The following is a 24,946-nucleotide window of genomic DNA, read 5'->3' as shown; positions in this document are numbered from 1 at the left end:
CACTGGAGGTTCATTGGCCCCTGCTTTCCCTTTGGAGGTGGCTCTTGTCACTGGCCAGGGTTCAGCTTTTTCTGGAGGAGTAGGAGTGCCAGTGTCTGCAGCTTAGGCTGGGGGGGCTGTGGTCCAAGGGTCTGGCCCCAGATAGAAAAAGGGTGGCTTGGGAAGGCTCTGGCTGCTTTGCATGCAGGATGAGGGCTCCTCTGGTCAATTTGCTTTCACTAATGTCAGGCCCCTGCGGCGCCGTTGTTGGTTGCGTAGCAACTGGCCGAGCAGTACGGCAGAGGTGGCCATGCATAAAAGATGACACATGATGGTGGGGCGCGGGGTGACGATTTGCAAATTTAGATACAGTCACAGCAGGAATATGAACTGGGCGCTCGACAGGCATTGGGGGGTGGGTAGCTCTCTCTGTCTCCTCCCACCTCATTTAAAAAGCCAGGTTCCCAACATATTTACAGAGGTCTGGGGAAAGGGAGTGTAAGGGGAAAAAGGTGGCTTGACTTCAGCTCCCAGAAAACCAGGGGCTGGGCAGGTGGGGGCTGAGAGGGGAAAAGGGAGGGAAAAAAGATGGGTAGCTATAGAGGCTCAGGACATCCTGTGGATCCTTCTCAGACAGTCAGGCTCCTGGAGACCATCTCTGCCCCAGGCCTTCCCCTGCTCAGGTGGAAGGATGGTGAAAACAGCTATCTGGACACCCCTCTTCTCTCAGCAGCTCTCCTCTGTGCCACTTCTGGTCACTGCAGGGAGGTGGGGTGTGCTGGACTCTGCATACTCAGGTCTGGGTTCCAGTCCTAGCCCTGTTATTTCCTGATACTGGAAACCTCAGCAGGTGGCTTTAAATCATACTCAATTCAATCTATCCAATAGCAACTGAGCACTTGCTATGAGCCTCATGCTGACCTAAGGCCTAGAGAAACAGTATTATAAAATAAAGTCCCTGCCCTTGAGGAGCTCTCAGTGTGGCGAGAGAACAGATGTTCAAATCAATAAATTATATCCTAGTGCATTGACTGCAAAAATAGCGTTAGGGAGGAGGCGGCTTCTACTCTGAGTTTTAAAGGTAATATAGGGACTGGCCAGGAAAGCAAGGAATGGAGGGGAGCTCCCAGCCAAAGGAAGGTGTAATTTCAGCTGGAGGTGAAGGGAACTTGGAGGTGTTTGATGTGGCCAGGGAGTGAAACTTGGTGTTTCAGTCCCAGTGAAGACATGCCTGGTAAACTCCAAAGGTCATACTGGACTTGTGGGCTCATCTTCCTGCCCACCTCTGACTTCACCATACAGGGGAGAGTTCCACTCAATGAAGGAGTAACAGACCGTACAATCATTGATGGCCACCTGGAAGGGACTGGAAATCCATGTGACCTCAGCTCCTTAAATTAGAGAGGAGGAGTCAGGGCCAAAGAAAGAGTGAAATGACAGGGGACACCCTTGACCTAGGTGGGGCAGAGGAGAGAGGAGACGGGACAGCAGTGAATAGGTGGGTACCTGTCAGTGAGGATCTGGAGGTTCTGACATGATAGGGAATGTGGTAGTTTCATAAACAGGAGACTCCTTCAGGAAGAGCTGGTCTGGAAAATAACTCCAGGGCAAAAATGTCACCTCTAAATATAAACTCTGAGAGGACAGGTACTTTTTTTTGTCCTGCTTGACAGTAACAGTGCCAGGCACAGGTAAGTACTTGCTGAGCAATTGTTGACGAGTTCTTCTTGCTTGTCCAGGGCTTTAAAGCCCACTATTTTATCTGACCCTCCCTAAATCTCTGATATAGGTATTGTATCTCTATTTTTCAGGTGAGGAATTTGCTCAGATTGTAGCAGGAACTTGTCCAAAGTCATACATAGTGTCAGATGTTGACCCCAAGTTTTCTGACAGCTCCACCATGCCCTCGGGCCTCCACACATAGGACTTTTGCTCTGGGGTGAATTGTGGGTAATTGCAACAATGGCAACAGATAGAATTACAATGTCAGGAATTCAGTCCAGAAGGATGGATTTGGGGTCATCACTGAGGAATAAAATTGCTTGGGAAAAAAGATGTAATTTGGCTAAAAACTTTGCATGGGCCTCCCTGAACGGGATCATGTATCAAAATGGAAGCTGGGCAAGGCAGGTCTTCTCATGCCTCATCACACTTTTTCATCACTCATGAGAACCAGGCAGGGGTTCAAATCCCAGCTCTGACACTTATTTGCCAAGTGACCTGGGATAATTCATTTTGTCTCTATTTCTCAGTTTTCTTCTCTGTAAAATAAGGACAATAATAGCATCCACCTAATGGAATTGTTGTGAAGGACTAAATAAATATATGTGACATGCTTAACACAGTACCTGGCATGTGGTAAGTGCTTGATAAAATAATGATAATAATAATAATAATAATTATTATTATTATAAATATATAACATATAATTCTTATATTTATATTATTATAAATATATAATATATAATAATAATTATTATTATTATTATAATTATTATTATTATGAAGGAAGGCAATCCAGCTTGGGAAAAGAGTCAGAAGATGGAAGGTGGGGGAAGACCTCCAGAGGGATCTAATAACATGAGTTGAGTCTAGAAAGTTAGATCAAGTCTAGGAGTAAGATCAGGAAGAGGAAGGATTTTCAGACAGAGGGAAGAGTAGGTAGTAAACCGCAGAGGCTTTATCTAGCTCTCTGTTTAGCAGATGAAGACACGGAGCTGCAAAGAGAGTAACTTCTCTGTTGAGGGCTATGCAGCAAGCAGTAGCAGAGTGTGGCTGGCCTCCAGGCCCAAGGCTGAGGGGCAGGGAAAGCTCTAGGTATGCCAGGCATAGGGCCTGCCGAAGAAAATGGCCTCAGCCCTCTATGCTGGGGCTGTTTCTGGAGGGCACAAGGCAGGGTAAAAGTGAAGAGGTGAGGTGGGCCTTCTCCAATATCTAAGGAGTTAGAGGGAAAGCCAGGTCCTGCTTGACCTTTGAGCTGCACCGTGGGGAGAGGGAAGTGGTGGCTCTCATGTGCTTGGAGCCTCTGACAGTTGAGGGGCTCACTGAACTGACAAGTAAATGAGCCAAGCATTGGCTCCTCATGAGGATGTGTGATCTGTATTACTTACAGATCTGGAATCTGGATGTGGGAGCAGGCACCTGGTCTGTTAAAGATCTGAGGAGTTACCAGAGGAGGCAGATGCTTCTAAATCCACAATCCCCTGTGTGGGGGCTATGCATTTTCAATTGCCTTTACAATCTTTATAGGCTCTGGTATCTGTGAGGAGCTGGACAGAGATTCTTACCTGGAGTGTCCCATGGTGAGTCCTTGACCGAGATGAGCCCAAGAATGTTGGTCTTGGTGATAGACTCTCTTATGGCGTGTTCTGCTTGCTCCTGGGGGTGGGGAGGGTGAGTAGTGGTGGCTAAAGGGACTGGTAGCTCCTTAGGGACAAATGTTGCAGTCTAGAGAAATGCACCAAGGCTTCAAATCTCTACTCTGTCTCCTGGATATCTGAGCTTTGCCGAGTTATTTAACTTTCCTCCTTTTCCTCCTCCATAAAATAGGGTTAATAACAGCATCAACCTCGTGATTATTCAGAAGATTACATGAGGCTGTGCATGTATAACACTTGGCAAATGAATGAACTGACACAAAGGAAATGCTCAGCCAATGTTAATTATCATAGTAGGGTCTCAGATTTAACTCATAGTCTAACTCAAATCTGCAGTAAGATTGCGTTATGTTTTCAATTGATGATCTAACCTCACTTTTGAGCCTCCCATCTCTCTCCCCACTGCTAAGGGGGAAAATATAGTTTTTAGTTCCAGCCAGGATAAAATTCTGTGTTTTTTTTTTAAGTGTCAGTATCTACATATTACCTCATCTTTCTCTTGGAATTCCTTCTGGAAGATTCTCAACTTCACATTAGTCAGCCTGGGCAAGGCTCATGTACTTGGAGAAGCAAAAGTGTATAATGCATTAACAATTTCCAAAATATTGCCTCTGCTACCCTTTTATTATTATATGAATGATGTAGGGCTCCTGTCATCCACTCCAGGCTGTGGTTAGGATTGCAGCCGATCTTACACCCCCAGGCCAAACAAGGTATGGGCTGTCCAGGGTGGAACAACTGCAGTGGGCCCCTTGAGGGCACCTGGCTGCAGTTGCAGAAGCAGCTGGTCACAGAAGCCCTCACCAGACGGCCCCTCATCTCTACACAGGCCCCATCTGTACCCACCGCTGCTCCCTGTGCCAAGGGAACCTGCTGCCCGCTCAGATCCAGCCACCTGATCTCCAACGGCAGCCCTGGTCTGGTTCTCAGAGCATTGTTCTGTTCAGAGATTTCTTTCAAAAGAAAAGCAGCAGCTCCAGTGGCGCTGGAAAAAAAATTCTTTATTAAATACAAAAAATAAAAATAAAAATAAAAAATACCCCACTCTCTTCTTTCCTTCTGGAGAAGCTTCTCTGGATCAACATCCAACTCTCTGTCACCCACCAGCCATAGAACCCAGACTCAAAGTCAGATGGAGGGCATGGAGGCCCGATGGGGGCCACTTACAGATGTCACCACTGGCGGGGCTGAGCCGTGAGGAATCGGTCTGCAGCTACCTAAAACTTGTGTTTGAACAGCATCTCTTGCCGCATTCCTGCAGCTCTGGCCAGGACAGTGGCTGGAGAAGCTCTGCGATGCTCTGACTCACCAAAGTGCACATGACTTCAGATGATAGTAAGAGGTTGTTTTTTTTTTTAACGTTTATTTATTTTTGAGACAGGGAGAGACAGAGCATGAACAGGGGAGGGTCAGAGAGAGGGAGACACAGAATCTGAAACAGGCTCCAGGTTCTGAGCTGTCAGCACAGAGCCCGACGCGGGGCTCGAACTCACGGACCGCGAGATCGTGACCTGAGCCAAAGTCGGCCGCTTAACCGACTGAGCCACCCAGGCACCCCGATAGTAAGATGTTTTGAGGTGACCATTAGCAAGTTACTGAACCTCTTCTGTGCCTCAGTTTCCTCTCTCTAAAATGGGAATAGTGCTGTACCACACAAGGTTATTATACAAATTAAATAGAGAAGGAGTTAATTTTTAATTTTTTTTGGAATGTTTATTATTTTTGAAGGAGAGAGAGAGACAGAGTGTGAGCAGGGGAGGAACAGAGAGAAAGGGAGACACAGAATTCAAAGTGGGCTCCAGGCTCTGAGCTGTCAGCACAGAGCCTGACATGGGGCTCAAACCCACAAACTGTGAAATCATGACCTGAGCAGAAGTCAGATGCTTAACTGACTGAGCCACCCAGGCCCCCAGGAGTTAATTTTTAAAAGAACTTTTAGGGGGCGCCTGGGTGGCTCAGTCGGTTAAGCGTCCGACTTCGGCTCAGGTCATGATCTCACGGTCCGTGAGTTCGAGCCCCGCGTTGGGCTCTGTGCTGACAGCTCAGAGCCTGGAGCCTGTTTCAGATTCTGTGCCTCCCTCTCTCTCTGACCCTCCCCCATTCATGCTCTGTCTCTCTCTGTCTCAGAAATAAATAAACGTTAAAAAAAAAAAAAAAATTAAAAAAAAAATAAAAGAACTTTTAGAATGGGCTCTGACTCATAAGATATGCTATGTAAATGTTTGTTAAATAAACTGCAAAGGTCATCGCATTAAATAGCACTGGTTCATACAGTGAAAAAGTGGATTCCAAGAGGTGTGTACACCTTGACTTTGTACTAATATGTCTTGAGCATCTTTCTAAAACTTGCTTTTTCCCAAATGGGGTGAGGCTTCAGACTGAGAACCTTGGGCAGGCAAAGACCTCTCCAGAATTTAATACTTAAACTTTTGTTTTCAATGTAATTAATTTTACATTTATTTTCCCTTCCTGGTATGTAATATTGGTTTTCCACTTATGATAGTGGTATAAAATTTATTTAAGATAAAAGTGAATAAATCTAAAGAAAAATAGAAAATGAATAATGGTATTGGTGACATGTGGACATGGCAAAAGTAATAATAATGGGAAGTAAATCCTGGAATACTAAGAAAATCTTAGAAGCAGTAAATGTCTGTCTATGATCTCTCTCTCTCTCTCTCTGATATATATATATAATATATATATATATCCCATCATCATCATCATCATCATCATCATTTATCTATCTAATCTATCATTTTTCTACCATCCCTAAAGAGAAGAGGGTGTGGAGTGTTGACTTTTAGGTATGCTTTGAGGAGTGCCTTTCTCTACCTGAGTCCCAAATGCCCGCTCTACCAGTACATGTGGTCCAGCTCTCTAGACACACCCCAGGCTGGTGCTTAAGGCTCTGCCCCTGCAGGTCTCCCTCCCCTCACTCTTTCTCTCTCACTCTCTTTTAATCTTCTTGCCTGGCAGAGTGGCTGTAAAATTACCACATTAATTTCCAAATCAAGCCAAGTTCCATAGTAACAGAACAGCTTCCATCCAGACCTGAAAAGATTCATTAGGAAGTTGATTTGATAAGTGCCCTCAACTTACTCCTTCAAAAGAACAGCTGCATTTACCCAATTCTGATAGCACTCCAGGGGCTGGGGCACCGGGTGAGCCTGACACCCGGGCTGCCAGAGTGAGTCCTGCAGCCGGTGCAGCAGAAAAGCCAGGTATTCAGGAGCACTGGACTGTGGACCTCAGGAGGACATCAGAAATTTGGGTACACGAGTGAGGGGGGTGCTGATTTGCCTGCCCCCTTTGAGAATTTTTGGATGCCTTCAACTTCTAGTTGGTAAACTTGCTGGGAGAGGTGGTGGGGGAATGCTTTAGACTGAGAGTCGCGGGATGCTGAGATTGTGACTTAGAGGCAAAAGTGGGGACACAAGACACCCCAACCTCTATATGTCAGGGGGAAGGACCGAGTAGCCAGGGCACATACTTCATAGCTTAAATGGATCATAAAATGTTTATTTTATGAGATTTGAGTCATTTTCAATGTAAATTTTCCCGATAAGTTATTGCTTGAAAGCCTCCATATTCTCATCTATAAAACGGGGACAATAATACCTTCTCACAAGGTTTCTGTGAGGCCTGAGTGGGATCACATATGTGGAGCTCTTAGTACAATGCCTGGCATGAAATTACATCCACCTATGGCGATACCGATGATGAACGTGATGGCTCACAGTCCACATTTCTGACCACAGCACCACTATCTACCCATCGCTATCTCCCTCAGCACTCTCACTCAGCAAGTGAAGGGATCCTGACCTGCCCTTCCCTAAGCATCTCTCCATTCTCAGCACACCCTGTTGAGACTCTTGTCACCTTTCATTTGCATATGCTATGACTGGCTTCCCAACCAATGTCCCTACCCCAGTTAAAGCTGAGAGAGGGAGGTGAAGCAATTCCTCCTCTTTCCTCCTGCCTCCCCTCTCAGCAGAGTGGCTCTGGAGTGGTTAAAGCCCTGGAGGAGACAGATGCACAGTGTGATCGGGATGCACTACTCACAGGAGGTGTGACTTTGGGCAAGGGACTTGACTTCCTTGAGCCTATGTAAAATTGTGTGATGCTTCTTCTTACTTTATAAAGTACTGTGCTGTTCAGTGAGATTGTGTTTGTGAATTGGTTAGCCCAGAGCCAGGCTCAGAGCAAATGCCTGATAGATGTTAGTTACTCTGTTCATTTTCCCAGACTAGCCCTTGTGCTTGGCCGTCCCTGGAGCCCAGAGCTGGGAAAGACTCAGGAGCTGCCCTTCAGGCCTTCACTTTCCAGTGGGGGAGATGGACACCTGCAGGAACAGCCAGAACTCAAGGTACCAGAGGGGATACTGTAGGGGCCTCTCCAAAGGCTTCCTAGAGAGATCCACACCTGGAGACGGGCAGGATTTGCCATGTGGCCTCTCATGGTGAGAACTGCATACATGAACAGAGATACTTAAGCCTGTTGCAAACACACCCTGATGTGAAGGGCCTGAACCCAAGTTTCCTGCAGGAGTCTGAAGAGGGAGAGACAGACAGAGACAGAGAGAAAGAGAGAACCGTCAGAGGGCACCTGGCTCAGCCAAAAATGCTGGGAGTGACTTCAGAGCCAGTTTCTTTTTAGTTGAGAAAATATTTTGAGGAGACATTGTGTCTATTGTTTTTGCATACTTTATGTGATTTTATTTAACTGCGAGAAAGACAGTAATAACAATAGCTGACAAATTATTGACGATCTACTATGTAGCCAAGCTCTGACTAAGTGCTTTTCATGTATTATCTGATTTGATCCTCAGACAGTCCACTGGGGTTTATATGAGAGTTGTTTCCTTGTTTAACTGACAAAACAGAGGCTCAGAGAAGTTACACAACTCGGGATCACAGTTAGAACATTGCATCTGCCTGACTTTGGATTGTCAGCTCTTCATCATCATTCTGCTCTCTGGCACCAGGAGATCCAGTTTGCAGATGGGAAAACCAAGGATCAGAGGAGCAGCGATCATTTTGGAAGGGAGTTGCAGGGCAGTGGTGCCATGTGGAGGATGCAAGGACAGGTGCTGGGGAAAGCAAGGGAGTGGCATGTTGGGGGGGCAGCCTTCCAGGAACAGAACCAAGTGCCCTCCTCCTGGCAGAGCTTCCCTGCTGACAGGGCCCAGTTTCAGGCCGGCAGTGTTCTGTTGGTACAAAAACAACATTGTGCAGGTTCCCTGGTTAAAGTCTTCCTAATAGCATTCATATTTGCATTACACATTCCTGTGGCCTGCGGTGGGGAGGGATCCCTTGTTTTAATTTGGCAGAAACTAATAAGTCTGAGTGGAGAGACATCACACATCAGGCTGAACATGGCATTGTCACCCCTCTAATTTGTTAGACAATACAGCCCTGCTGCAGCTTCCAGTGTGGACGAGGAAAAATAAACACATGTATATTAATGACTTTAAAAGATTTCCGTTTATCCAAGCGTGTCTTTTTCTTTTTATTCAGAATATCATCAGATCAATAATTAGTCCCCATACATTTTAATAACTGGAATTTTCACTTATGATTGTTTTTCATAATTTTGCATTTATGTTTGACAAGTTCAGGAACTTGTTTAGTTTGAAAAGGGAGAGAAAAAGTCAGGGTTGGTTTCTTCTTGTGTTGTGATGTCCAAAATCTTAAAAAGCAGTGGAGGTATGAGCTGAGAGGGGCTTGCTGAAATCCAGTAAGTCGCTTGGCCTGACTATGTTCTGGATGGTTGTAACCTTAGGGATGTGTGTGTTGGAGTGGGGGCAGGGATTGGATTCTTCATTATTCAGTGTTTTATGTTTTACTTTTTTAAGTTTATTTATTTATTTTGAGAGAGAGAGAGAGAGAGAGGCGGCAGGGGAGGGGCAGAGAGAGAAAGGGAGAGAGAGAGAGAGAGAGAGAGAGAGAGAGAGAGAGAGAACCCAAGCAGGCTCGACACTGTCAGCACAGAGCCTAATGCAGGGCTCGAACTCACAAACCATGAGATCATGACCTGAGCCAAAGTCAAGAGTCAGATGCTTAACTGACTGAGCCACTCAGGCACCCCAGCCCAGGGTCTTATGTTTTATAATTAACAATAAGCCCTCCTCAGAAGGAGACCCACTGGGGAATGTGGGGAAGCATTCCATATGCAGAAGCCAGCAAAGTGTCTTTAAGAGGTATCTTGGCCCCACACACTTCCAACTTTAGTCTCCTTTCTCCTTCAGGAAAAGCCATTGTCGCAGTAATGGTGGAAGGGACCTGCTATCCACCGACACGTAATTCATGCCAAATCCTTTCTGTATCACCATCAAACCCATGACAACCTTGCCCAGCAAATATTATTACTCCTCTTACAGAAGAGGAAACTGAGTTTCATACAGGAAGCACGAGCTATCCTGGGCCACACAGCTGAGAGGGCTCTCAACTGCAGTTGGCCTGACTCCTTTGTTGTGTCTTCCCATCCTTCCCTTGCATGTCATACTTTCCACTTTGCCATTATGACTAGCACAGAACAGTATTCTTCCAGGGAGCATCCACTGTGGTCTCTACACCAATGTGCTTCCCTTCATCATGGCACTGTTCTCTGCTGTGCGGATGTGTTGATGCCCCATATATGCACCTGTTTACATGATGTTTCCCACCTTAGAATTTGGACTTCTTAGGGTAAGGGCTATACCTATTTATATTCATTTCCAGGGTTGGAAAATAAATCTTTAAGGGAAAAAAGGGAAGGGAGGGAAGGAAGGAGAAAGGTAGGGAGAATGAATTATACTAAAATAAATTATGCAGATTCTAAAGTTGCAGCCTGTCTCAATGCCCCATATTCATGCCGAATGGAGAAGCCTCATTTCTATTTTCCCATCTTCTTCTTTTTATTTTTTATGAATGTGAAGGTTTATTTATTATTAAAAGCATATTATTATTTTTAAATGAACTAGGTGCTCTGAGTAAGGCAAAGAAAGCTATGACATGATCTTTACTATCCCAGACCTTATAATGGAGCTTGAGAGACACACATACAGGATCTGTTAAATAACTAAATAAGGGAGCTTATGATTCAGAAGGGGGACAAGAGCAGGGATGCACATAAGCATCTGCAATGGGCCAGGAGCTGGGCTAGGTACTTTACACACATTATTTCACTCAATCCTCACACTTGTTCAGTGGGCATGACAGCCCCCCTCCCTTTTATAAACAAGGAGATCACGGGTTGGGTGGAGGGGCTAAGTGACTAACAGAACTACCTGGTAAAGAATGGGGACCCAGGTTTGTCAAATTTCCAAAGTTTATTCTCAGTCAGGCTCCCAAATGAAGAGAACAGACAATACAAAGTAGATAGGTTACTAGGGGTAGTGGAAGCAGGCAGAAGATATCCTGTTACCCTTGCATCTCCTGGCCTGTTCACCTGCCAGCCCCAAGGTTCTCTTGCATTACCCAAGTCCTGAGCAATCTTGATGTTGGTGGGATGACTTTGGGGCTCAACCTCAAGAGTGGGTGGATTCTGGAATTAGGCCCAAGGCCCAAGCCTGGTATGTTGGATACCAGCTGGCAGCACTCTCCCACATCTTCCTTTGTTGGTGTTGGCCCAGTGGATGCTTGCCTCAGTTTCCCTGATAGACCTCCACTATCCAACAGAGTCCTCAGCCTTGCCCTCAGTCTGTTTGGCAGACACACGGATCCTATAACTGGCTATTCCCTTTGATTGAAGGAGTAGAAAGCAATACTGTGTCAGCCAGTGTCTGGTTGAGAAGTAAACCCCTCTAGGTATTTCAAGGAAAGAGACTTTGTTATAAAGCTATTGGAGGGGTTGGAAAACAAAAGAGGAAATAAAGGGGGTGCTCCCCAGAAATCAGTACCAAAAGGAAGCCATCACTGCTCTTGGTCTAGAAAAGGAAAAGGGGGAGGAGTGGAGGCTTCACCCCCATGACATTCCTGGAACTGGTATTGGCACAGCTCCTACAACCCAAGAGTTCACACTCTTGTGGATAACAGAAGCCAAAAATGACATCAATTTCTTCTGGCCTTCTTATCACACACGTGTGCCTTCCAGTTGTAGAATCAGACTGGATCCCAGTGGGCACAGGAATCTTAGAAGTGTAGTTATAGGTTTCCCGCTCTACAGGTGCCCAGAAGAGTTTAGAACAGCAGGTATAGAGCTGAAGACCAATGACAATATCCAGGACAGGATGGAAAGAGCAAGGGTTTGGGAATCAGATGGTTTTGGGTTCATATCCTGGCTCTGTGTTAATGGGTTCTTGGGCAATTTACCTAACTTCCCCTGACTTAGTTTCCTCATCTGTAAAGTGGGAATAATAGTAATTATACCTTCCTCATAGGGTTATTGTGAGGCTTAAATAAGATTTACACATATACAGCACTTAATACAGTCTCTGTCCATACTAAGTACTCTCTATAAATGTTAATTGTTGTTGGCAGTAGGGTATTTCAGTTTAGTTCTCTTTCATATACACACAATCCTGTGTTTCTTGAACTCCTTATCTCTACTTCCTTACCATTACAAATCAGTATCCACGTTCACCATCCATGAGTGCTTTTATTTATTTTTTATTTTTTTTTTAACGTTTATTTATTTTTGAGACAGGGAGAGACACCATGAATGGGGGAGGGTCAGAGAGAGAGGTAGACACAGAATTTGAAACAGGCTCCAGGCTCTGAGCTGTCAGCACAGAGCCTGATGCGGGGCTTGAACTCACGGACCGCGAGATCATGACCTGAGCCGAAGTCGGATGCTTAACCGACTGAGCCACCCAGGCGCCCCATGAGTGCTTTTAAAAATGAGCCAGATCCTTGGAAGATATTGTACATTTGCAGAGAACCTTCCTGTCTATGCTGTACAAAAGTGGTACCCTACCCAAAACTGTGCTTTTCCTCACTCTCTTCACCCCAATTTCCCTGGTAATGTCAAGAAACTTAACAGGAATCAAGCAGGAGTAGAAAGTCTCACTATATGCCTGCATCTTTGATCTCCTTGATTCCCATGACAACCATTAAGATAGGGATTTTTGACTCTATTTCACAGAGGGGAAGACTGAGGCCCAGTGATATTATAGATTCAGGTACTACACCTCCTGCTTCCCACCTACTCTTCTCTCCGAGGCCCCACGTAGGAATTGCAGGGCTGGACTGCTTGGTGATGCTCAGCTCCTTTGAGCAAGTGTTTCCTGGGCGCCCACGAGTGGTGGGCACACAGCCAGGCAGCCACTGCCAAGCCCATCCCATCTGGAGTTAACTCACGAGACTCACGCGGCTAGGAGGGGGTTGGCAGCAGGAAGAGGACGGTGTGAGAAAAGAACATCTCATGCTCCCTTTGCCCACGCATGAGCCTCTCCTAGAGAAGTTGGATCCAGCCACTTTATTCTGCTTTCTGGCACTTAAAATGCAATATTGGGCTGGTTCCAACTCAATCCCATCTCATATGGGTTTATTGAGCATCTACACAGATGGGTCATGCCCAGGGTCTGACCTAGGGAAGCTTACGGTTGGGGGAGGTAGATATGTAACAGTAAAGGCAACACTGTGTGGTCAGTGCTATGTCAATGAAGCACAGGGCTTATGGGAACAGAGAACATGGGTTCCTAGTTCTGCCTGGGGAATAAGGGATGGCATCTCAGAAAGAGTGGCTATTGAGCTGAGCCTTGAAGGAGGCAGAGGAGCTGGTTTGATGAAGGAGTTGGGGGTGCTGACCCAGGCAGAGGGAGCAGAAAATGCAAAGGCCATCTGGGGAGCTGAGAGAGGCTCATGTGGCTGACACATGGAGGGCGAAGGCCCTGGTGGCAAAGGCTGAGTCTATGAGAGGCCAGAAAGAGTTGAATCATGGAGGGCCTTGTGAATTATGTCTGTGAGCATGAACCTCATCCTGGGAACAATGGACAGCCACTGCTGGGTTTTAAGCAGGAAGTGACATGGCCAGATTCATGGTTCAGAAATAGCATTCTGTGGCCAGAGTGCAGTGAGGAATGACCCAAAGCAAGACAGGCCACTGAGGAGGAGGTTGTTGCTGTGTCTGTGGCCTAGACTGGGCAGTGGTACAAGGAATGGAGAGAGGGGCAGATTTGTTCAGGAGATACTTAGGAAACAGAAACAACCAACATAATAACAGTAATCATAATAAGCAAACACATAGAACTGTCGCCATGTGCCAAGCACCAGTCTAAATGCTTGACATATAACTGATTTAGTTTTCACAATAACCCAAAGAAACATAACTGAAAGGGTATGTATCATATTTAAGGATTAGAGATTATATACCTAGTAAGTAGTGGAGTCAGGATTCAGTCTTGGGCAGTCTGGCTCCAGAGTTCAAGCTCTCAATCCCACATTATACTGCTCTTGAGGTTCCTGTGCTCAGTGGCTGATTAAGCATAGGGTGTGAAGGGCAGGGAAGACTCTCAGTTTTCACAGAAGCTCACATTCAGCAGAGCAAGGCAGAGCTGGAGGAAAGCACAGAAAGCATAGCCTGAATCCTGTGGCTCGTGACCAGATCCCTTCTTTTTGGACCCAGCTTTTTGTCCTCACTTTTTACTATAGATTGAATGTTTATATCCTCATATGTTAAAAACTAACGACAATGTGATGATATTTGGTGGTGGGGCCTTTGGGAGGGTTCTGCCCTCATGATGGGGATTAGTGCCCCTTTTTTTTTTTTTTAATTTTTTTTTAACGTTTATTTATTTTTGAGACAGAGAGAGACAAAGCATGAATGGGGGAGGGTCAGGGAGAGGGAGACACAGAATCTGAAACAGGCTCCAGGCTCTGAGCTGTCAGCACAGAGCCTGACGCGGGGCTCGAACTCACGGACGGTGAGATCATGACCTGAGCCGAAGTCGGCCGCTTAACCGACTGAGCCACCCAGGCACCCCGGATTAGTGCCCTTTTTGAAGAGAGCACAGAGATGTCTCCATCCCTTTCCTCCATGTGAGGACACAGCAAAGAGATGGCTGTCTATGCACCAGGAAGCAGGTCTTTGCCAGACACCAAATCTGCTGGTGCCTGGATCTTGGGCTTACAGCCTCCAGAACTATGAGAAATAACTTTTGTTCAATTGTTTAAGCCATGCAGTGGATGGTACTTTGTTATAGCAGCCTGAGTGGACTAAGATACCCTTCCTGGAATCCTGTGGGAGTCTTGACATCGTTCAGGACCCTCAGCTCCAGATGAACCCTGGGATTTCTAAGCCTTTTCTCCTAAAGGGTTCCTGAGGACACAGAGATACTTCAGACATGGTCCCTGTCATTGACAGTCTTGCCGGGAGCACTCCTGCTTCCAATCTCTCCCTGTCCCCAGCATACCCCATTCATTAGTATGTCCTCTAAACTACCTTGTGAAGGACCTTTTATTTTTCCATTTCCAATATGTTCTGGACCAATACTTTTGTAAAATACAATAAAAATGTCTCAGCAGTGTCAAATTGCTCTAAAGGTTTCTAAGTCCTTGCTCTCACCTTTTCTTGATGTACTTCTCTCATTGTGGACTGGCAATAGTTCATGGATTAGCCCCAGTTCACAACCCATGCTTTGTTGAGCACTGCTCAAGTCTCTGACTCCAATTCCACTGCCACCACTCTAGACTAAGCCACTTACCACTTGCCTAGACTTCTGCAGTAGTCTTCTAGATGGTTCACCCTTATCACATCCTGGTTGTCTCCAATCATTCTGCGCCAAGTAGCTAGAGGAAGCATTGCAGCCCATAAATTGGGCCATGACACACCCTTGTAACCCTGCTGGGGCTTCCCATTTTCTTTGGGGTGGTTTGTGATGGGCCCATTTCTACTTCTTGCTTTCTATTTAAACTCTCACTTTCCTACTCATTCACACACATTAGGCTCCACTTCATACCAAATTGGTATAGTTTTTAAAAATGAATGTACTCTTTCATGCCTCAGGGCTTTTGCACACTTTGTTCTCTCTACATGGAATGTGTTTTATTAGACATTCATTCATTCTTTGAAGCAATACTTCTGGGACACTCACTATAAGCTAAATATCATGCTAAGCACTGGCACTGCAAAGGTGAAGACAATACAGCCCCTGCCCTTAGGAGTCCATGATCATAGGGAGAGAGATAAGTTGACAAACACTGACCACATAGTGGAGCAAGGCAGTGACAAAAGAAAGCACAGGGCAGTGGGAGTTCAGAGAAGGGTTTCATAACCCAGACTGGGGTAGGCAAAGGCTGGAATAGGTAGCCCTTGGAAAAATCACCAACGAATCATTCAGAGCTCTCCCAGCAAGGGCAAAGGTCGGGATGAGGAAAGGTGATCTGGGCTGAGGAACAGCCTACGCAGAGGCTCAGAGGTGGCAGGCAGGGAAGGGGGGTAGAAGCACAGCAAAAGAAGTTTTCCTCATTGCTCAGCTGTCAGGCCTTTTCCCATGTCCTAAGGACACAGCACTGGTGCCAACTACCCCACACATAAATACACACCTATAGACTTAAATACACACAAATGTCAAAACATATATTGAAAGCCTTAAAAATATTATCCTAAGTGAAAGGAGCAAGACACACAAGGTCACACATTGTATGATTCCCGTTTACATGAAATATCCAAAAGAGGTAAATCCATAGAAACAGAAAGTAGATTAGTGGTTGCCAGGGACTGGAGGGAGAGGGAGTGTGGAGTGACTGTTTAATGGGTACAAGGTTTCCCTTTGGGGTGATGAAGATGTTTTGGAACTAGATGGATGTGATAGTTGCACAACACTGTGAATATACTAAGTGCCACTGAACTGTACAGTTAAAATGGTTAATTTTATGTTATGTCAATTTTACCTCAATTTTTAAAAAACGTATGGAAGCCCATAGACATATTCATTCCACAAACATTTACTGAATGCCTCCCATGTGCCAGGCACTGTACACAGCACTAGAGATTCAGGGATAATTCCTGCCCTGAAGGACCCATACATGTAAATAGAAACACAGATATGAACCCATGCAGACAAAAATACATGCCTCATGAAGACATACAGACATATTCACTTAACATTCACTTAGCAAATATTTATTGAGTTCTTACCACGTGTCAGGCAATAGGCCAGATGCTGGGCCTACAGTGGGGAACAAATAGACATAATTACTGTCCCCATGGCTTAAGGACACGAACACATAATCATCTACAGAGGCACACCCAAACTGAAGTACATACACACACACACATACCTAAACAAGGACACATCGCAGCCACATATGTTTTGGGTGGAAGAAATGAGCAGTAACACGCAGGCAGGCAAGCATAGCCCCCCGTGCTCCCTGACGTGCACACACATCCCTCATGCAATCAACGGGAATTCCATTAAAAGGCAGATTAAAACTGGCTTGAGATTTCAGAGCCTTCTCAGGAGAGGGGAATAAACAGGCCTCAGTAGAAGGGCCTGGAGCATTGAGGGGAAAAAAAACCCCAAGTCTCACTTAAGTGATTTTTGGCAGAAATCAAATTAACGGCGAGACTATGGACCGCTGACAAGGTGCTCCATCATGCTCTGCTGTGTGAATGTGTTTCTTAGACATGTTGTTTTCATTAGCACTTCATTTGATAATGATAAATGGCATTTTCATTTGAAAGGAAAATATTAAAAAGTTCTGATTTGCAAGAGCAAGTTAGAATAAATGATATTATTATGTTCTGTCACTTGTTTGGCTCAGAGAAAAATAATAATAATGATAACAAAAGACCCCAACAGCTTTCCCTGCTGAAGAAACACAAACATTTTATTTCTCCAGTGAGCCATTTGCTCACCATCAAATCTGTCCTTGGTGCAGAACCTGCCGAAAGAAGATGGTTTAGGATGGTGGTAGAGAAATGCTAGACATCAAAGGCCATTAGGGTGACCTTGGGAAGTCCTTGGGTCCTTGTGCGCTAGGAGGGGGAGGGATTGCTCATTGGCTGAGGCTCTGTTGGGACCTGGGATGCACTTTCTTGCTTTTGGGTTAGATTTCAGCTTTCTTTCCACCAATTTATAGAAGCCCAGCCTCCTCTGAACTTACTTCAAGCACCCCAGAGTCATGGTGGTTGACCAAGTCACTGCCCTGCTTACAACCCGTGAAGGGCTCCCCATCAACTCCTTAGACTGGCATCCTAGGCCCTTGGCTACTTGCCCCTGCCCCCAGCATCAACTCACAAATTCCCCCACACTCACTTTATGCTATAGTCACTCCATACCATCCCTTGCATATGCTTTCCTTTCTACCCACATGGCACACAGAGTCTCTGGACATCTCGAGTGAATTCCTACTCATTCTAGCATCTCCCTGTGAGATCTTGTCTGAACTGTCTTCCATGAAGGGGCCTTATTATTGCTTCCCAAGTCTTATTTTTATGTACCTTATCACTGGTGTGAATGCATGAAATGGCCTGGTACAGATGAAAAGCTGCGAGTTATTGGCATGGTGGTGCATTTGGTGCGAGCAGGTGTGGTGAAAGGGAGTGCTGGGGTTGCAGCTGGCCCTAGCCTGTATAGGGCTGGGTGTCTTCAAAATCTCTATGGCCTTGCCTATCCCAAGCTAGTGAGTGCTCCCTACTCTGGCTCCCACAGAACTCTGGACTATCCTGCCCTGTGATCAATCCCATCTTAATGTTTGCAGCTTTCTGGGTCCATAGTTTTGCTCCTTTCTTGCCCCTGGATCGAGAGCTTCTTTAACACAGGGTCTGCTTTGTGTTCTCTTGGTGCTCCCAGGGTCTGGCTCAAGTTCTGCTCAAAGTGAGTATCTGTTAGGTAATCAAGTGAGGAGATGATGGCATGATGGCCTCTCTGAGAAGGGCCTGTCACCTAAACTTAAGTAGAAGTTGTGAAAGTTGAAGGCTGGGGAGAATTGTTGTTGTTTGGGTGACTTTGTTCCTGGTATTTTTTCATATCAATAATGTAACCTTTCTTTTCTCCAGAGGTGAATCAGAGTCAAATAAGCTTGTTTGAAAACCTAGCACAGCTCGGTGAGGGTCGATGGCATTAGCATGCATTGGGAGATTTCCAACGTCTGGGTCAGCCTAGGCAACGGATGACTTTCCCTCCCGTCTCCTTTGTTGTAGAGGGAGCTTGGCGTGAGGGGAGAGGGCTGAATCTGCTGCCTCTGGATGGAGTGAGAGCTTCTCAAGGTCAGTGACCACAATAACACAGGACTTTAAGGCTGTCTTTGGTCTTTCTTCCTAATCACTTGACTATTCACTGTCTCATTAGATGGCCTCCAAGAGCCCAGTTCAACTAACATGAGGTGAGCTCCCACAAAGTGCCAAATACCCTACTGGGTACTATTGGCAGGAGAGATAGTACACATCCTATTTTATAGATGAAGAGGCTGAGGTTCAAAGAAGGGAAGAGTCTTGTCTAAGGTCACACAACTGGATGGTGGATGAATCAGGACTAGACTCCAGGTCTGTCTTGCTCTTACCTAGGTTAAGGGTCTCCTTCTCCCATAGCATCCATAGGTATTGAGCCCTGGAATTGGTGCTGGGGGAGTTAAAGGGCTGAGTTAGTTGTGGATATTGGGACAGATAAGAGAATTTGTAGCCTGGCTGAAACTGAAGGTCTCCATAGCCAAGCCCTACTTCTGTCTCCAAAAGTACTTCTGCCTCCTCCCTGCACATCCCACATCTTGACCTGTACTCCAGTCACAACTAGGAGTTCTCTAAGCTGACCCTGCCACCTTTTCCACCCCATGTCTTTGCTCAAGATGTCCCTCCCACTTGGCAAGCTCTTCTATCATCTTCACCTGTTAAGGTTCCTAGCATCCTTTAGGATCCAGCTCATATCTCATCTCCTCCAAGAAACCTGCCAGCTGGTTTGTTATCCCCACAGCACTATGAGCCTTGTGGACGTGGACTTCTTGAACTATATCTGACACATAATAAGTGCTCAATAAATGTATATGTAATGACAATAACCATAGTATGTTCACTATTAACATGGTAACACTTGGGCTCCTGGGTGGCTCAGTCGGTTAAGCGACCGACTTCGGCTCAGGTCATGATCTCATGGTTTGTGAGTTCAAGCCCCGCATCGGGCTCTGTGCTGACAGCTCAGAGCCTAGAGTCTGCTTCAGATTCTGTGTCTCCCTCTCTCTGACCCTCCCCCATTCATGCTCTGTCTCTCTCTGTCTCAGAAGTAAATAAACATTTAAAAAAAATTAAAAAAAAAAACATGGTAACACTTGCAAAATTTGTCTAGAATGGTGCTTCCAACCAACTTTGGGTCACCTCCTTTGAGAATCTGTTGCTGGGAGTCACAGACCCTCCTGCCACAAAAGCACAGAGGAGTCACATCTTATGCAGAGGTTAAATTCTAAAGATGGTCTGTGAGGCAAAAATCACATGTAATGGAAATTATTCTTGAAAATCCTTTGAATTTCCCCTAAAGTCCGGAGCACATAGTCTACACAGCAGTTAGTTGGTTTACATTTGGAACATGTAGTATAGAAAAGCTTTTCTTTATAAAATGGAATCACCATCCACACAGCAAGATGTTTACCTATAAAAGAGGCATGAAGAAAGTCACATTTTTTGCAGGACCAGCATATTTGTGCCTTTACATACAAATTTTAGCATCATCTTTAAGGGGTTCATGGACCTCAAAGCTCAGGCATGAACCTCAAGTTAAGAACTTTTGATATAGAGCTTTAAAATGTGCTCTTACCATGCAGTAGCTTCTTTTAACCCTCAAAGCCATCCTTTGAAATGGATTTCATTGATACTATTGCTACTTTATAGATGAGGAAATTGAGATTCAGAGAGGGAAAATAAATTTTAGTTCGAAGACCTGGTCTCTTGTCCAATGACTTTGTCCAAAGACTCCTCATTCAACTGCTTTGATGGCCACCTTGGAGGGTTGTACTGATCCTTTGTCCACTTGTCAATGGAAAAGGAGGATGTGTGACCTTAGACTAGTTACCTAACCACTCTGAAACTCAGAAGCTCTGTTTGCAAAATAAAGATAATAATATCCACTGAGTAGTGTCCTTGTAGGATTAAATGAGCCATTAGATATGAAATTGCCTGGCAGGGTGCCTAGGATGTTGCAAGGGCTTCCTAAGGGTTAGCCTTTCTTCTCCATCTCTGCTGGCACTCCTGGGAAATCAAACAGATAAAAGTCTTCCTCTGCACAGTGTCATCTCCCCTCCTGACCCCAAAGGTCTTCAAAGAGTTAGAGTCCTGAGCAAAACTGCTTAAGAATATGCAAATTATTTTTCTTGTCTTTGAAATTTCTGGATTTATTGAGCACTGAGTGGAGAGCAGAAGAGCAGGCACCAGAAGTCTGTTCATCACATATTTTGTGTGACTTTGGTTAAGTGTTTTCAATTCAAGAAGTGCTTATGGAAAAATAAATGCCTCATTCAGGCTTTCAAGGTCCTTCATCTACCTCTGCTTGAGCCCTCCAATGGCTTCCCATTTCACTTAGAGTAAAAGCTCAAGTCTTAACAAGGTCGTATGGAGCCTGGATTAGTCAGGGTCCAGCTGGCAAAACACAACTCACACCAGGTAATCTAGTAGAGATCACTTAATGCAGGGAGTTAGTTACAGAGGTATTAGAAGAGCTAAAAGAGCAACCAAGGAGGTGAGGCAACTGTGAGATTAGCAAATGAAGGGGCTGCTACTTTCCCTAGGGATGCAGGAATAAAGGGAGGGGCCCAAGGACTGGAGCTGTTCCACCAGAGTCTGAACCTTGATAGGCTTGTCTGGTGGGAGCTGGAGCCATTGGGGGGGGGGGGGGGCAGTAGCCCCTGCTAGATATACCACTTGAAATAGAGAGAGTGAGAGATATACTTAGCTTTTATTCCCTCCCTCTCTAATCTGCTAGTGCCTCCCATTGGCCAAATGTAACCAGAAGCCAGAGGGCAAGGGAAAAGTACAGAGAAGAATGATATGAGAGGAAACCAGCCATTGATGGCACAGGACCTTTACAATATGGTGCACCCCTCCTCAGTCTCCTATCATGTCTCTGGTCTCTGGAATCATGTTGGAAACCTCACACTTTGCTCACTCTACTCCAGCCACATTGGTCTCCTCAGGATTCTTTGGATACTCCAGCCCTCTACATTTGCTATTCCTTCCATCTGGATTTTAACCACTAGATATCCACATGGCTCCCTTCCTTGCTTCTATCTCTTTCTAAGAGGGGCCTTCTCTGACCATCCTAATTAAGTTTCCACTCTCCTCCCCCACTCCTTATCTCTTTGTTGCTGTATTCTTCTCTCTAGCTTTTATGACCATTTAACATGTATGTATGCATATAGTTTTAGTGTTCACCTCCTTTCTCTAGAATGTAAACTCCATGAGGGCAGAGATTTTTTTTCTGCTTTGTCTACTGCTGTATCCCCAGTCCCTAGAACAGTGTCTGGAAAACGGTAAATACTCAGTATTTGTTGAGTAAATGAATGGATGAAACAAGATCCAAATACTCCCTCATTTGTATTCATTTGTTCATTCAATAAATTCTCATGCAGTGGAGGGATTGAAGCAGGAAATGTAAGGAAGCAGTCTGAACAATTAGGATGCACTTCTGTTTCCCCATTCATAAGACACTGGGTTAGAGCAGGAGACCTCAAAGGACCCTTCCAGCCTCACCATTCTACAAATTTAAGAGTATTTCCCTGGCAGAAATACTTGGAAGATAAAATTAATCCTCTCCTTAATCAGCGGTTCCCACCTCTGCACGTGACTTGTCAGGGGAACTTTTCTCTGATACTCACATGATGTGGGAACTTGTCACATCTTCCATCTCTGGGAACATCCTCACCTGAAATTGAAAGGTAAATATTTCAGTTGTGAGTCTCTCTGTCATGACTCAAATAATTTTAAAATTGCTTAGATGTCTTTGCCTAACAATGTTCAGATTGTTCTAATGCAGGGGAAAACGGTAGTTTTAGACACAGTAATATTGATAGCAGCTAGTAATTTCCATGTATTTCTCACAGTTATTGGCACTGGGAGGATTATCAAGGAGAACTTTTTAGTTATTAAATAGATGTTCTATGTCAAGGAACTAGCATGGCACCTGGCAATAGAAGGTGCTCACTAGATAATGATGTTTTCAATCATTATTTCCATGGAGTTGGGCTGGAAAATGCTTATTTCCTGGATGCTATAATGTCATCAGGGATCCCAGCTCAAAGGTCCTCAGTAGACCACTTTAGAGCTTAGGGCAATTCACTGCAAGAGTGGCAGAATGTCTGTATAAATGAATTGAAGGTTTATGACTAGGGGTCAGAGGACAGACAGTTCAGTGTTGGCACAATCTTCCTCTCATTCATTCAGCAGAGAGTCTCTAGTGCCTTTGTGAGAACAGAATTCCATCCCTGCCCTCAAGCAGCTCCTCATCTAGTCCAAAGGACAATATAATGTGCTGTTAACATCAGTTAATGGGTCTCAGTGCAATGGTAGGGGAAGGTACAGGATGTTTCCATGAGTATTTAGAACATCAAAGGTGTTAGGGTACCTGGGTGGCTCAGTCAGTTAAGTGTCCAACTTCAGCTCAGGTCATGATCTCATAGCTCATGGGTTCAAGCCCTGCATCAGGCTCTGTGCTGACAGCTCAGAGCCTGGAGCCTGCTTGGGATTCTGTGTCTCCCTCTCTCTCTGCCCCTCCCCTCTGCCCGTCGTGCTCTGTTTCTCTCTCGGTGTCTCAAAACTAAAATAACTTTTTAAAAAATTAAAAAAAAAAAAAAGAACATCAAAGGTGTTTCCAAAACTACATTTTTATTTTTTTTTGAGAGAGAGAGAGAGAGATGAGGGGCAGAGAGAGGGGGAGAGAGAGAATCTTAAGCAGGCTCTGCACTGTCGGTGTGGAGCCTGACACAGGTCTTGATACCATGACCCTAGAGATCATGACCTGAGTCAAAACCCAGCCGGACACTTAACCGACTGAGCCACCCAGGCACCCCCAAAAACTACACCTTGAATCAAGCACAGATTTTGTTTTGTCCCTTCCCTTACCAGTTCTAGCAAAAAGAGAAAAGGAACTAATATGGTAAGCAATTATCATAGCATTTAAAAGACTATATTGTTTATTTATGTGGTCATTTATTGTCTGTTCCATCCTTGAAGGCAGGGAATTTTACTTGTTCTGTTAACTGCTTTCTCCCCAGCTTCTAGAGCCAATTTAGGTGCATAATAAGACCCTGATGTGTATTTATTGGTTGATAAACTAGACCAGCCCAGTTTAGGCCACTGTATAGGAAAAAGATATAAAACTGGGCCTTGGTCAAGGGAAAGAAGTTGAAAGAGCCCTGAGGTCCTTGAAGTCAATGGGGTCCATGGTCATTGAGAGCTGTGCGTATGGGACAAGGTTGCAGAGATCAGAGGTGTGGCCAGATCGTAGAAGTCTTGAATGCCAGTCAGGCCAAGCATCTTGACCTGTGTTCTAAGGCCCTAGAGAGACACAGAAATATTTTTAACTGGATTGAGGCCTTCTCAGTCTCCTGCTCCATGACCTTCTCTTTCTTTCCAAAGAGCTTTCCAAGTTTCTTTGGTGTTGCTTGCTTTATTTGGATTGGCCCAGAGTTATTTGGGAGTTCTGTAACCAGCAGAAGTCCTTCAGCACGTGAAAGAAATCCAGTTATCTGCTCCCCCTTCCCTAAATTCAACTCAACCTAACCCAAGCCCACATTCTTCCTATAATTAAACCCAAACTCCAGCTAAATTAGGCAAATATTTTATTTTATTTTTATTTATTTATTTAAATAAATTTTTTTTAATGTTTATTTGTTATTGAGAGACAGAGATAGAGCATGAGCATGGGAGGGGCAGAGAGACAGGGAGACACAGAATCCAAAGCAGGCTCCAGGCTCCAAGCTGTCAGCACAGAGCCCGACGGGGACTCAAACTCACAAACTGCGAGATCATGACCTGAGCTGAAGTCGGATGCCTAACCGACTGAGCCACCCAGGCGTCCCTAGGCAAGTATTTTAAAATGGTAACTCAAAAAAGGGTGTTTTAGTAATTGTGTGATGAAGATGTCAGATCTCTGTCATCTCATTGCAGCCTGAAGGATAGTTGAGAGGGAAGTCACTTTGAGAGATTTTAATAATGTGTCCAATTCTTAATGTGTATGAGGATGATGACAACTGGATGTCAGCTTCAGAGAGGAAGGGTCAAATCTGCTTTGGTATGTCTGTGCTACCTGCCTTGTATCTCAGGGTCTTAAAAAAAATTATTATTGACAAAACTCTATATTCATTGACAAACATTTCTTAAGCATTTACTAAGTTCCAGACATTGTCCTAGATGCTGGGACCAGGGAATCTGTGTTCATAAGAAGCCAAATCTTTGCCACAAGGACCTTTTCATCTAGTAGGGAAGATTTGACACAGGCCTTACGATCATCACAAAGAGTTTTCTTTATTTATCAGGTGTGATTTATGTATATTTTTTCATTTAGCCCTCACAGAAACCCATTGAAGTTGATACTTTTATTTACATTTTATTAGAAAAGGAAACTAACTGTTGTTAGATCGGTAAGTGGTACAGTGGGAATTTGAACTTTGGTCTGACCCCAAATCCATGCTCTTTCCACAGTGGCTGTGTCTTGCTTTAGAGATCTGGTGTGCGTATAGGGAGTA

The 24,946-nt window shown here is 44.9% G+C and overlaps 1 long non-coding RNA gene across 3 annotated transcripts in view; it reads left to right on the top strand.

The window, feature by feature from the left end:
* The window catches only part of LOC122227625, an 86,331-nt gene that overhangs the window by 37,311 nt on the left and 24,074 nt on the right, over positions 1–24,946 (top strand). For 2 of the 3 annotated variants that reach the window (XR_006206159.1, XR_006206156.1), the window contains exons 3-4: positions 7,605–7,725; positions 18,426–18,491. This is a non-coding gene — a long non-coding RNA (uncharacterized LOC122227625). The remainder of the gene's footprint in view (positions 1–7,604; positions 7,726–18,425; positions 18,492–24,946) is intronic. The other variant, XR_006206157.1, reaches the window with a different exon arrangement.

This window comes from Panthera leo, chromosome C1, assembly GCF_018350215.1.
Source record: "Panthera leo isolate Ple1 chromosome C1, P.leo_Ple1_pat1.1, whole genome shotgun sequence".
Taxonomy (NCBI): Eukaryota; Metazoa; Chordata; class Mammalia; order Carnivora; family Felidae; genus Panthera; species Panthera leo.
This window is presented reverse-complemented; position numbering and strand designations above follow the sequence as displayed.